General features: G+C 40.9%; 1 protein-coding gene across 4 annotated transcripts in view; it reads left to right on the top strand.

The window, feature by feature from the left end:
* The window catches only part of PPM1L (protein phosphatase, Mg2+/Mn2+ dependent 1L), a 215868-nt gene that overhangs the window by 64824 nt on the left and 136660 nt on the right, over positions 1 to 14384 (top strand). The window contains exon 1 of one of the 4 annotated variants that reach the window (XM_070583055.1): positions 11773 to 11896. The exons of the other annotated variants lie outside the window; for them this stretch is intronic. The gene's annotated coding sequence lies outside the window, so the exon portion shown is untranslated. Of the gene's footprint in view, positions 1 to 11772; positions 11897 to 14384 lie in introns of those variants that run through there. 4 annotated transcript variants of the gene reach the window in all.

The raw sequence follows: 14384 nt of genomic DNA on the forward strand, positions 1-14384 counted from the left end.
TTTAAAGATTGGCCCTGAGCTAACATTTGTTGCCAGTCTTCCTCTTTTTTTTTTTTGTTTTGTTTTCTCCCCAAGGCCCCCAGTACATAGTTGTAGAATCTAGTAGTAGATACTTCCGGCTGTGCTGTGTGGGATGCCGCCTCAGCATGGCTTGATGAGCGGTGCCATGCTGGTGCCCAGGATCCGAACCAACGAAACCCTGGGCCACTGAAGCGGAGCAAGCAAATTTGACCACTTGGCCACAGGGCCAACCCCTAAGCTTTATGGATCTTGATGGCCTCTGTGGCACCTTGTTTCCACCAATTCTTTGAATCACATGTACTTTTTGTAGGAAGCATATAAGTTATATACAAATGATGCAAAATAATTTATCCTTCGTGATGACACTAATTGCTCAGTGTTTAAAGTAGAAGATTCCTACCTCTAATCAAATTTGAATGACTTGTGACAGTAATTCCAGGGTTCGTGGGCCTCTGAGGGAAGAACTTGGAGGCTCTTCTGGTTTTGTGTGTGTGTTTGTGTACTCTCCCGTCACACTTGTTAGCAGGAATGATGGCAAACTGTTCCCCCCTGGAGTCCAAAGAGAACAAGGAAAATGATGTTGAATGAGGTCCTGATTACCTTAGTGTCTTTTCATATGTACGTCATGCCTAGCTTCATCAGCATAGAGGATTTACAGGAGGAAACTGGCAAACCAGATATTAGAAGAAATTCATCTCTGTGCTCTTCACAAAGCCCAGGTCTCCTCTCTGACAGTACTCCTGTACGTTACTGCAGACACTGTGCTGTTACCATATGCTGTCACCACTGCATTTTGTATTTAGAGGAATTGATTTCCTAGCAAAGAACAAGTGCCGGGAAACTGAGCACTCCCATGTACTCTGCACTGAGTTACCAGAAGTCCTTTTAATGCAGAGGCTCGATGACGGCGCAGCGACAATGGTTGAAGTGCTGTATTGCGAGAGGGGCATGTTCTGTTTCCCCAATAACACAGAGGGAAGGAAAAAAGGCTTTATGTTGTTTTTGAGTCTTGCACACAAGAACCTGGGCCTAGCATGTAACAAGAAGCCTTTGCTGTTTCTATATCCTTTGAGAATGACTTTTGCACCTAGGCAACCAGTCATCGGCTGTGGACCCCAACTATGGGGGAAAAGGAAAGTTTTGCTAATTAGCCACAGAGACGTGGACATTGCCTTATTCTAGAGCATCTGGGTTTGCAAGAATCTAGCCAAGGACAAAGCTTTCTTTTGTTTTGTTAAGGCTGATATCTGCTCTGGTGTTTCACTGCAGAGACCTAGATTTAACCTGCATACTCCTCTAAAGACAATTTATTATGAGTCATGTGTGTCCTAGGTATAAATCTGTCTTCAAACTCAGATTGGTAGGAAATACTTACAATTAAAAAATTCTTTTTGGATAGCTTAATTTTCAGCAAAGGACCTTTCCCCTTCCTACCACACTGGAGAAAAATGACTTTTGTCATCTTTAGAGTTCTTCCCAACCCCACATTCATGGCAACCTGGGGATGGCAGTTGTTTCAGCTGAGATGACTCTTGCCTCAGAGTGCACATCCTCTTCAGCTCTGGCCACTCTGTTGCTTTCTGATTATGCCTGGCTCATAGAAATCACTTTGGCTTTTGAGGCTGAGCACCCTGTGCCTGCCATCTCTTCTCCATAGGTCACCACTTACATTGGCCCAGTTGGACTGCATGCAGTTAATTCAGCTCACACATGTGCTGACATAGGCAAACAGAAGGTTTTCTTATCTTTACTAAGGATTTGGGGTCAGAGATCTAGTGAGAAGCCATGGAAGAGAAATTCAGAGTGGGGGGCGCTATTAATCTGCTCAGGCTGCTATAACAAAATATAATAGACTGGGTAACTTAAACATTTCTCACAGTTCTGGGCAATCCGAGATCAGGTGCTGGCAGATTTGGTTCCTGGGAGAGCCCTCTTCCTGGCTTAGAGACAGCCGTTGTCTCGCTTTGTTCTTACGTGGTGGAGAGCGTGTGAGCAAGCTCTGGTGTTTTATGAGGGCACTACTCCCATCATGAGGGCCCCACCTTCAAGACCTCATCTTAACCTGATTACCCCCTAAAGGCCCCATCTCTAAATACTGTAGGGGTTAGAGTTTCAATGTATACATTTTTGGAGCATACAAAGATTCATTCCCAAATAGAGCCCCTTTTCAGATTGGCTTAAAGAACTTGGAGATGTAACTGGAGAAGTAGGAAAGCCTAGAAGCCTAACTCTTAAGTGTGTGGGTACTTCTCAAAAATACCAGGTGCAGGGCGGGGGAGGCACAGGTGATCCATCATAATGTGGAACGTCCCTGCACAGTATTTAATAGGGCACATACTCAATGCCAGCAGAATACATCTGAGCAAATTCCGTGTATTTATTATGCCAGGTGGAGGAATTCCCCTGTGGTTAGATCCTCCCCAGGATCCACCGCTAAGCTCCCAACATTTGTTAAACTCAGAACCTAAGTCTGCTAGCAACTGAGCAACTAGTTCAGCTTTGCTCAAGGAGAGTGATGCACCTGTGTGCAGGGAAATATTTATTTGCATTTCAGGTTTTGAATGTAGCTAAGAAAGAGAAGGCAAACAAAAACAGCATTTCACATTAAAAGAGTTTGGAAGGTTACATCCTGCCACAGGGGTAACTCAGGAACCTTCCCATGTATCTGGCCCCACCGGGTGCTTCTGAGAAAGAAGTGCAGCCTCTTCTTCCTCCCCTCTCTGTTTGAGGTCGCCAAGCTGTTGGGGGAAATATTTTATGCAATTTTAATTTGTTTTCCAGTTGGATTATCCAAATTCTGAAGCTAAGCAGTTCCATCCCAAGAATGAATGAATCCTCTCTAGACTGTAAATTGGAGAACTAGGGCCTTTTATTTCTAGCTGATAATTAAGGGAAATAGATAATCTCAGTTGGATGGAGTATCACATTCAAAAAGGGAGAACTCTCCCCAAGGCCCCTCCCCTGCTCCTGTCAGTCTGAATGCTTATTATGTTTCCTTTAGCTCATTAGCTCTGTGGAAGGTACTGGTGGGTCAGGGAAAGCAAAGGGGACAAGGGAAGAGAGAGAACTTTTGCCCCAAGGATCTTATAAATTAGTTGGAGAAGGTATACACGTGAAAATGTTTAGTAACAATTCTGGCAACATATGATTAAAAGCCGGAAAGAATTGGCAGATAGTAGGTTCCTGTGGGACATGGTTAATCAAATCAGAATCTGTGGAATGCTTGTTGAAACAGATTCCTGTGTCCTACCCCTAGAGTTTCTGATTCTGCAGTTTAGTGTGGGGCCCGATAATTTGGATTTCTAATAAGTTTCCAGCTGGTGCTGATGCTGCTGATCTGGAGACCACAATTTGTAACTGCTCTGGGAGGTCAGGAATGGAGAGATGATGACAAGGGTATGATTGATGCGTGTGGAGATGGTGCTTCCTGTCGTCACGCACGTGCTGCAGTTACACACGCTTCTCTTTCCTTGCCCCATTTTAAGAGGACAGCTTGTAGCACTCTTTAAAATATCCACATTTGGTATCATAAGCAGAAAGCCTGCTCTTTCCTATAATTAGGTAATTTTCCAAAAGGAGAGGAAATTTATACCATCTTCTTGGCAACAGTAGGAGGAGAGAAACAGCATTCTTGCTTTTGCTTTGACCATTATTGTTTTATCTTTTATCGTTCTCCTGCTTCCAGCATTTGCCCCTAGATTCCCTAATGTACGTTAAGAATTGTTTTCTGTAGCCAAATGCAAATAGGAAACACATGTTTTTGGATTCACAACCAATTAAGTTAAAATTAGGGAAATGGAGAGGAGAAAAATTCAGAAGTAATGTAGGGTGAAGAGTTCAGAAAACAAGCTTCCTGAGAAACGGTTATTTGGTGCTTTTGAGAAGAACACTTGCTGATTGAGTATATACATTTCTGGAGAAGAAATGAATAAGGTTTTTCCATCCTCTAGACGGGGATTTGTCATAATGTTTCCTGCAGCAAAGTGGGAGGTTTCATTGCTGTTAAGTCAGTAGCAGTCCAAATTATTCTACTCCCAATATGTGTTCCTCCTACTTCATATTACTGCAGAAATAGCATTCTGCAGTGGTGGTTGTTTTGAAAGCAAGGAGTTGTTACTTAAATGCATTTGAAGTTTCTATCAAATACCAGTACAAACAGAAGAAAAAGTTTTCCTAATGTATTTCTGTCCCTTGCTGAAACCAGCTCCTAATTTTCTAATAATTTTTAGGTTGATCTAATCAAGTTGAATTGGGGCATTTTGAGCAGGACCAAGTTACCACAAGTCCTCCTCTCCAAACCAGATTTTCCTCCATTCTCTTCTAATGATACACATTCATCTCCCCAAATACAGTGATCTTAGGATTTGGGGATATAGTGAAACTTACCGTGTGTTTCATAGGACAGTAGGTCTTTGTTTTACTTTATGGTAATTTTTTAAATGCTTGTTGCATGTGATTCTTAATAGAGAGAGCAGCTTGTTATTTTTTTCCCACTTTTTCAGCAACATTTTAAAAATACCACTCTTCTAAGGTATTGTTCTTCTATCTTGCAGCATACCAATGCATACATGTAGTTAGGCCCTAGGGAGGAGGCTACTATTTTTTTGCCAAAATTTTAACACAGGATTCAACAATAATCTTTTGAATGTGAAGACACACGTTATATGATATCTTTCACTTTTGTTCTATTTTTACTTCTAAGAAGATTGAGGAACTGGTTCTAAGAGAGGACACCATTTCTTTTAAATGTTTTCTTCCAGTTTTTTTCATGCTAAGGTAACAACTGAATTATGCTGTCAATTCTGGAAATGGAGTTATCAATTTTTTTTTCTTAATTTGGCAATAGCATAAAGACAGAAGGTTAGGAGAGAAGACAGTGTGAGGAAGTGTGTGGAGTCTGATTTGTACATAATTCTGTTCTTGACCAGCATCGTTTCAGAATAATTTTAAGACACTCCTCCCCTTCTTTCTTAAGATGGTAGAATCCTCCAGCATGGCTCATTCTTCTCCAGTTTTCATTCTCTTAACACTAGAGTTTTAATGATTTCAGGATCTGCTTCCATTTTCAACTATTCTCTCGAGTGTTTTGTCTTTTTAATATTTATTCTTCCTTTTCAGAATTCTTGAAAGGGTTTTCATGCCATGGTACATATTCAGTGACATCCGTCTCTTCTAATTTGTGTCCGATTTTCTCGAGATGCATCTTGAACCAGTCAAGTAATTAATTTATATTTCATATCCTTAATCTTTGAATAGAGGGAAGGAGAAAGATCATCTGTCTCATATTTATGGTTAAATAGCACTTAAAAATTTGATCTTAATATATATATATATATTTTTTCCTTTTTCTCCCCAAAGCCCCCTGGTACATAGTTGTGTATTTTTAGTTATGGGTCCTTCTAGTTGTGGCACGTGGGATGCCACCTCAGCATGGCTTGATGAGTGGTACCATGTCCGCTCCCACAGTTCAAACAGGCAAAACCCTAGGCCACCGAAGCGGAGCGTGCAAATTTAACCACTCCTCCGCGGGGCCGGCCCCTGATCTTAATCTTAATTCCTCAATATACCTGACTAATGCCTTCCCTACGAGTTGATGTAATCTGTTTCCTCTATGATTATTAGAGTAGACATCATCCTAAAGGACAGGAAGTAGCTGATTTCTGGATTCTCTAGAACCTTTCCCAGGCTACTACAGCTGGCACAGCGTAGCACTTAGTTGAAGTTTGAGTGAACAAAGGAACATGTAAAGCTTTGAGGAAAAGTATACATATTTTCGTCATGGGTTCCATTTGATTACTAAACTGTAATATAAAAAAGGGCATAACTTTTGGCTTACTTTATGATTTAAAAATACTTTTTTTATGAGACTTTATTTTTTCGAGTAGTTTTAGATTCACAGCATAATTGAGTGGAAAGTACGGAGATTTCCCGTATACCCATACCCCCTACACATGGATGGCCTCCCCCATCATCAACATCCCCCACTAGAGAGGTACATTTCTTACAACTGATGAACCTGCATTGATACATCATTGTTACCCAAAGTCCATAGTTTACATTAGAGTTCATTCACTCTTGGTGTTGTACATTCTGTAGGTTTGGACAAATGTGTAATGACATGTATCACCATAATAGTATTATAGAGAGTAGTTTCACTGCCCTGAAAATCCTCTGTGCCCTGCCTCTTCATCCTTCCCTCTACCCTAACCCCTGGCAACCACTGATCTTTTTACTGTCTTTACAGTTTTGCCTTTTCCAGAATGTTATATAGTTGGAATCATACAGTATGTAACCATTTCAGATTGGCTTCTTTCACTTAGTAATATGCATTTAGTGTTCTTCATGACTATTCATGACTTGATAGTTCGTTTCTTTTTAGTGCTAATATTCCATTGTCTGGATGTACCAAAGTTTGTTCATTCATTCACGTACTGAAGGACATCTTAGTTGCTTCCAAATTTTGGCAATTATAAATAAAGTGCTATAAACATCCTTGTGCAGGTTTTTGTGTGCATATAGTTTTCAGCTCCTTTGGGTAAAAACCAAGGAGTGTGATTGCTGGATTGTGTGGTAAGAGTATGCTTAGTTTTGTAAGAAACTCTCAAACTGTCTTCCAAAGTGGTTGTATGATTTTTCATTCTCACCAGCAATGATTGAGAGTTTCTGGTTGCTCCACATCCTTTCCAGCATTTATTTGACGGGGTGTCTGCGTCCTAGAGGGTAGCCATTCTAATAGGTGTATAGTGGTATCTCATTGTTTTAATTTGCATTTCCCTGATGACATATGATGTGGAGCATGTTTTCATACACTTATTTGTCATCTGTGTATTTTCTTTGATGAGGTGTCTGTTAAGGTTATGCCATTTTTAATTGGGTTGTCTGTTTTCTTATTGTTGAGTTTTGAGAGTTCTTTGTATATTTTATGTAACAGTCCTTTATCGGGTATATAGTTTGTTAATATTTTCTCCCAGTCTGTGGCTTGTGTTTTCATTATCTTGAGCTTGTCTTATTTTAATTTGATTAATTCTTGAATGCATGGTAGAGTCACATTGTGTAAAATTTCAAAGGTAGCATAGTTTCCTAGAGTTGCCATAACAAAGTACCACAAACTGTGGGTGGCTTTAAACAACAGCAGTTTATTCTCTCGCAGTTCTGGAGGCAACAAGTCTGAAATCAAGGTGCTGGCAGAGCTGTGGTCTGTCTGAAGGCTCTAAGAAAGAATCCTTCCTTGCCGGTCTGGCTTCCGCTGGTTGGGGGAAATCCTGGGTGCTCCTTGGCTTGCAGCTGTATCACTCCAGTCTCTGCCTCTGTCATCGCAGAGTCCTCCCTGTGTGCCCCAAGCTGTGTCTCTATCCAATTTTCTCTCTTTTTATAAGGACATTAATCATTGGATTAGGGCCCACCCTAACCTACCATGACCTCTTCTTAACTTCATTATATCTGCAGAGACCCACTTTCCAAATAAAGTCACCTTCACAGATATGAGGGGGTGTTAAGACTTGAACATATCTCTTTTTGGGAACACAGTTCTACCCCCTACAGATACAAAAGTGTATAAATGAAAGGTGTCCCTCCCACTGCTGCCCCCAGGTCACCCAGTTGCCCTCCTCAGAGGTTACCAGTGTTATTTTAGACTTAATGTGGAAAAAGTCTCATTTTCTCCTAGAAGAGTCAGTCTTGTTCTCATGTTTCATTCATCAAAACTTCTTGAGTTTTAGTCATTGAATTTATCCCATGTCCTTACCGGGGTTCAGAGATGGGGAAGAAAAGGTTCAACGTTCAAGTAGAAACTAAATATAGTGAACCTGTATTAATCATTGAGTGAAGCCAGTGTAGGTCCACGTGGCTCCCTCATTCAGTGTCAGACATCGTGTGGGTAGCACTTCATCACTCACTTGCTGGCACAAAGTAGGTTGGTGCTAGCTTTAAATCCTAGTAACATGAAATCCCATAGTATTTGGTTGTGAGATTTCTTATTTAGGTGCATGTTATTAAACAATTTTGAAATGAATTTGTTGCTGTGCATGCATTATATTGCGAAAATGATGCTGTTAAAATAAAGCTCTTTGTTACGAGGCACTGCTCAATTGAATTACATGAAATTTATGAAGGATAGTTCTGTTCCACGATATATAACAAAATTTGTATTAATATCCTGTGCCTGCTAAAATATATATATAAAAATGATGTATAATGCTGCACAGCATATTAAATGATCTGTAAAATCCTGCAGTAAGCAACCAACATGTTTAACTTTGTTTAGCCTACAGTTTTCCATCAAGCTCTTTTTAAAAAACAGTTACATTTCTCATTACGACAAATAAGGTCTGAAAGGGGAAGGTAGACTTAAAACATTGAGTCAGAAGCCAGGCGGTGAGTTAGGGCAGAAGGTGGAACTTTCATGCTGCCTGTCTCCAGCAAGGAGGTGACTTACGTTCTTCCTGTTGCCGTGGGAACCATTGGCTTGCTGTTTCAGAGGTGGAGGAGGGCGGTGGATAGGGGAGAGAGCCTGGGCTTGGGGCTTAGACAGATCTGGTGTGAATCCCAGCACTGCCGCTTACTAGTTACGTGACCTTGGACAATTTACTACGTTTTTCTAAGCCTAAATTTCTTCATCTATATAGGGGGAAGACACAGTTCCTGTCCCTAAAGAGTTTACCACCCTAGTTGGAGGATGAGTTTCAAAGACGTGTGGTTATGTAACGAGAATATGATTGTTGCTTTAAGAGATGTCCACAGTGGTTGGAGGGTTTTAAAGGAGGTAGAAGCCAGCCAATCTTGGACAGTCTGGAAGGGTTGTGTGGAGGAACTGGCGTTTAGGTCGGTAGGTCTACATGGGTTAGTAAGACTGACACTTGGAGACCTAATAATGGGGAGCATGTTCCAGGCAGAGCAAAAAGCAAGAGCAAAGGTATGGAGATAAGAAAGAAAAGACATTTAAGGACTAGCAAGTGGCCTTCTTTCTCCAGGGACGGTAAGGGTTAGGCAGCTATTTTAGCTTCATGGCCCATATGCTGTAAGGGACCCGGTGGTCCAGATAGTTTCAGCAGTGCTAATGGTGGCTTTTGAGTAGACTGATACACTTAATGATCACTCTGACACCATTGCCAAGTAAATACCCTTGTACTTGAATAAAATGTAGCTTTTTCTGGATGTTCTTAAAAATCTGATCACTGTACTATGGTGCCAGTACACGTATAATCTGGCACAGAGCCCCCAAACAATGGAATAGGGCCATTTTCAAAACTATTTCAGGATTTCTAAATTATCTTCCCAAATTAGTGTTGAGAGAAAGCTTAATAGATGAGTAAGATTTTAGCACTATTGGGGCCAGCCTAGTGGTGCAGCAGTTAAGTGCGCACGTTCCGCTTTGGCAGCTTGGGGTTTGCAGGTTCGGATCCTGAGTGCAGACATGGCACCGCTTGGCAAGCCATGCTGTGGTAGGCATCCCACATACAAAGTGGAGGAAGATGGGCATGGATGTTAGCTCAGGGCCAGTCCTCCTCAGCAAATAAAGGAAGATTAGCGGCAGATGTTAGCTCAGGCTAATCTTCCTCAAAAAAAAAAAAAAAGAAAAGATTTTAGCACTATTAAATAAAGTAAAACAGGTTTCTTTACTCCTAAACTTCTCTGAAGGCTTACTGTGCTAATGTGCAATGTGAGTCCCCTGGAGGGAGATTAGTGTGTGGTATTTCCTGAGCTTGTTGGACCTCAGAACCCTCTGTTCCCTGAGTTTATATTATACCTCTCAAAGATGTTCTCTTCCAGTTGTCAGGGTCAGCATTCTTATTACCTGTGGACCTTTTTTCCTTACCACTTCCCCTTCCAGCATATCAGACTCTCCAGTAGGGGTGGGACAGGTGCTCAGAAGGGTAGGAGCGATGAGGCTCCCTGGGAGTCTGATGTCTCCTGTCCACCCCTCCAACTTCCCACTCCCCATCTCCACCCTTTCTCTGACCCAACCTGTGGTGTTAGAAATCGTTCGGTCAGGTGCGTGAACAATTAAGGCTCACATTCTCCTAATCCCTAATTGCTAAACTTTTGCAGGAAAAACTTTATTAAAAAGTTGTGAAGAAAAATATAAATACGCCATGTAAGCAAAGGCGGAGTAAGTTAGAGCTCCCCTCCAGAATAGCAGCAGACCATTGGGATAGGGTGTACCGTGCCTGGACTGTCATCGTGCGAGGGCAGTGTGCTTGAGAGGTTACAGGCTCATTTTTAAGCCCAATTTACATTGATAGGAATATCTTAAACCCACATTAATATATCTTCCGACCAAACAATGCAATGTGTAAACACCTTTCTGCTACAGATTGAGGTTTGGTTTTTTAAAATTTAAATAAAACAAAGAGGTAGTTTGGTTCAGGATTATCAAGGATCTGCTCTGCAACTGATATACTTCTCTTGGTTGTTTCTTTTGTTTCTTAGGTTCTTAAGACTTTTTTGAGAGATCGGAAAGAGGATAAAATTCAAGTTTTTACTACATGTTAACATGTAGGAGAAGAAGAAGCAGGGGAGAATACAATTAATCATTAGATTCCTGGAATTTATTGATGATAATTATCGATCATTTCAGTAGAAATCATTATTCTTTTGGCTGTATAACTGTATTTCTCTCTTTGATCTGTTTGGTATTTTGACAAAGATCTCCATACATATACATAATATGTATATACATATAAAATAATAATCAATGCTTGTTAAATGTAGCATCATGCAGTAGGCCAAAGAAGGCTGTCTTCAGTAATTCTTTTTCTTTTCTTTTTGGTGAGGAAGATTGGCCCCAACTGATGTCTGTTAGCAAGCTTAGCTTACTCTTTTTCTTTTCCTCCCCAAAGCCCCAATATGTAGTTGTATATCCTAGTTGTAGGTCATTCTAGTTCTTCTATGTGGGATGGCACCACACCGTGGCTTGATGATTGGTGTGTAGGTCTGCACCCGGGATCCAAACTGGCGAACCCCAGGCCACCAAAGTAGAGCCCTCGAACTTAACCACTCCGCCACAGGGCGTCCCCGCTGAGTAATTCTTAGAAGGAAGATGTTTTCACTTCCAGACCAAGTACCTCAAAATACACTGCAATTGCTTTCCTCTCATCATCCAAATGCATATACTTTCTGTTGGAAATTATAACATCTCTCTCTCCTTTTTATGTTGGATAAAATTTTTCTCTACATAGAAGGCAGGGAACCAATATAGGGAAATGCCTAAAGGAATGTGTATAAGTTGCCAAAATTTATACCTCCTGAGACGTTTCTGAAAGCATCATAAATAGCCTATAGTGAATGCCTTCCCTCCAGCTGAGCTTTTGAAATGGCTCACTCAGCATTTTTGTTAAATAATATCCTTGGGACATGAACCAAATAGCATTTCCTGTTTGGTCTCATGTGTCATTTTCCAGATTCCACAAACCAGTCTCCAGATGTCAAAATTTGAAGGTGAAAGTGAATGAAATGTTTTTATTTATAGAGTGCTCTAAATAAAACCAACAGACCAAGAGTATCCCCTGCACCCTGCCCTAACAAATTGATCAGTGGTCCCAAAGTAAAGGCTTGACCCTCAGAGTTTTAAATCATCTTGAACCTTTGTTGTAGTTTAAAACAAGAGTATACTGAGAGGCCATTTTAGCTGAGTTGTGTAATTTGTTTTATAAATTTTGCCATAGTGAAACAATGATGGGCCCTGGGTAATCATTTGTAACAGATACTTCTAGGACCTTTACAAATGCTCCACTGACACTCTGGTGCTATTTTAATATCTCCAGCATTGCAAGAAAGGTTTAGGTCGTTGGTTTCTGTTTCTCTTGCAAGTATTTATGAGTGCGGCTTCTAGGGGTGGAGGAAACATGAAAGTGCTCTGTGGACACCCAAGTGCTGTGTGAGTATTGAGTCTTATGTTGATTTTGTGGAGCTTGACTTATCTGTTCTGTGTTTTCAAATGTGCATGTTTTATTATATTCTGTTAGATGAAAATGGCCTGTATAGTCTTTTGAGTTGCCTCTCATATGTCCAAAAGCTTGAGAATTAATAGACTCAATTTTAGAAAGAAGGATCCATAAATATCACCTAATTGTGTTGACGAAAATAATCCATAACCAATCTATAAATGAAAATTTGGGTGAGTTTATTCTGAGCTGAAATCTGAGGACCATGGCCTGGGGCCTTTCTTCCCAAAGGAATAAAGGGCACCAAAGAAGTGGGGTGCACAGAATGGTTATATACCCCCAGAGAGGATGTTTCACATAGGATTGAAATGTCCCTTTTACAATAGTCACGAGACTGCTCTGTCGGCACAGCGATTGATGGAAACAGCAGGTAGGTCTCCTGTCTCGGTGAACACAGCAGGGTGGCAGTCTGTTGTCTCCAGCTGAGTGGTCACAGGTGAGCTGGGTGGTCAAAGGTGAGTGCAGCAATCAGTTCCTAGCCTAAGGAAAGATGCTTATTCCTAAGGAAATGCCAATGTGGGGGGAAGTTGCATCTTTATCTCAAGGGCCTTTGTTCTGGACATAGGAAATGTCTAAGCAGATATACAATGCGTGCTCAATAGCCACAGTCAGGCCCTTTTGAATAAAACCAAGTCAGGCTGAATTAGGTTTATACCAAATGGCTTCCTCGTATACTCCAATATATCCTATTGCTTGCCATTTTTATTTGACCCATAAATATCACCTAATTGGGTTGCTTCATGTCTCATATCAGAAACAAAGGCCTCGAGAGGTGTCCTTTGCCTCAGGTCACAAAGCCGGTTGGTGGCAGAGCTGAGAGAGGAACCCCCGAATCCCCAGGTCCTGGCTTATTATTCGTTCTTTGGTTCAGTAGATGTGGGATCTTATTTAGCAGCAACATCAACACCACAACGCATGTTGGCTTTGCCCATTTTATTCGTATACTTTTTTGGGGGGAGTAAGTCATATACTCAATAACAAATTCAGCAGATTTGATTTTCCCACAGTCAGGCATCATGATCAGTTTAGAAGTGTGGATCTAAAGATTTTGAAATTCTAGAGTCCTATGATATTTTAATTCATTTCATAAGAACTTGTTAACTTATCTGTTTTTATTCCTTCTTGCTAAACTACATGTCTTCTACTTTTTTCTCCCATGCCTTTTATTATACTGAGCCTTGGGGAGGAAAAGGAAGTTTTCATAGCTTGTATCTGATGACACATTAGCATTATTGCTTAAGAACAAGGTTCGCTGTAACTTGGGACTTGACTGTGCAGGTGCAGCCTGACTCTGAGTTTCGTCCTCACGTTGGTGAGCGGGTGAGAAAGCGCTCCACGCGCCGTTGGAAGACTTGGCTGAGTTCCTGCCCTGCTGCTGTTCACTTGCTGTTTTCGTTTGGGATGTCGTTATCCCTGCAGAGCCTGTTTCGTGATCGATACAATGGGAACAATACTTATCCATTCTGTATTTTAGAATGTAATGCTCACAGAATTTCTGAGAAATTTATAAAAGAGTGCTTTGTTTTGTTTGGGGTCCCTGGTCCTTTGGGTATGTTTTCTCAGTAGGCACATCAAGAGTGTCACCCCAAACTCCCAATATCTGTTCATGAAGAAGGGGGGGGGGGAGAAAATGTTCTGTAAGTTATAAAGTGTAGCCTGAAGGCAGTGTGAAGTGGTCTAATATTGTTGGCAGGATCCCCCACCCCGCCCCCAAGTTTTTAAACTGATACCTTAGGACCAAGAAACGCTGCAGTCTATTTGCCATCTCCTCTTCTCTTTCAACGTCTCACCCTTCCCTGAAGCCCCTCTCTTCTTCTTCACGCTGCTCTGACTCCCCTCTCCCTCCCTCACCAGGTTGGTGTGCTGTTATCTTTCTGTACTTGGTCCAGACCTAGATTAAGAGCTCCTTCTGGGGCTGCTCTCCTACAGCATTTAGGAGAAAGCCTTGTACATTGTAGTTACTCAGTAGTATTTGTTAAGTTGATTCTGGGGGAAGATGCGTTTTTAAGTATTGTTTCTCAATTCCTTCCTTATAAGTTTACTTTGAGCTATTTACTTAGAGTTCAAACAATAGTGTGGGGAAAATATCTTTAATTTCAAGTGCCTTTTAGTATATATTCTTTTAACTGGAATTTGAGAGGTTGGAAAAAGGTGATATTTTAGAGGATTGTAGTTTATTTTATAAGTCAGTTCTGCTGCACATCTTTTTTGAAAGTCATAATTTTTAGATCTTATTGTCCTTTTTTCTCTAGTGATCATATTTAAGTATTCAACATTAAGAGCTGAGTCTTGGGCAAGTAACTCCTCAAAAATTCTATTTATTTTTAAAAAGGAAGTTTATTTACTCAGAGCAAACTAATTTTTTGGATAAAAATGGATTGTCTTAAAGATTGATGACATGTTCAAGATGGTAATCAGAGC

This window comes from Equus przewalskii, chromosome 18 (genome assembly GCF_037783145.1).
Source record: "Equus przewalskii isolate Varuska chromosome 18, EquPr2, whole genome shotgun sequence".
NCBI classification, from domain to species: domain Eukaryota; kingdom Metazoa; phylum Chordata; class Mammalia; order Perissodactyla; family Equidae; genus Equus; species Equus przewalskii.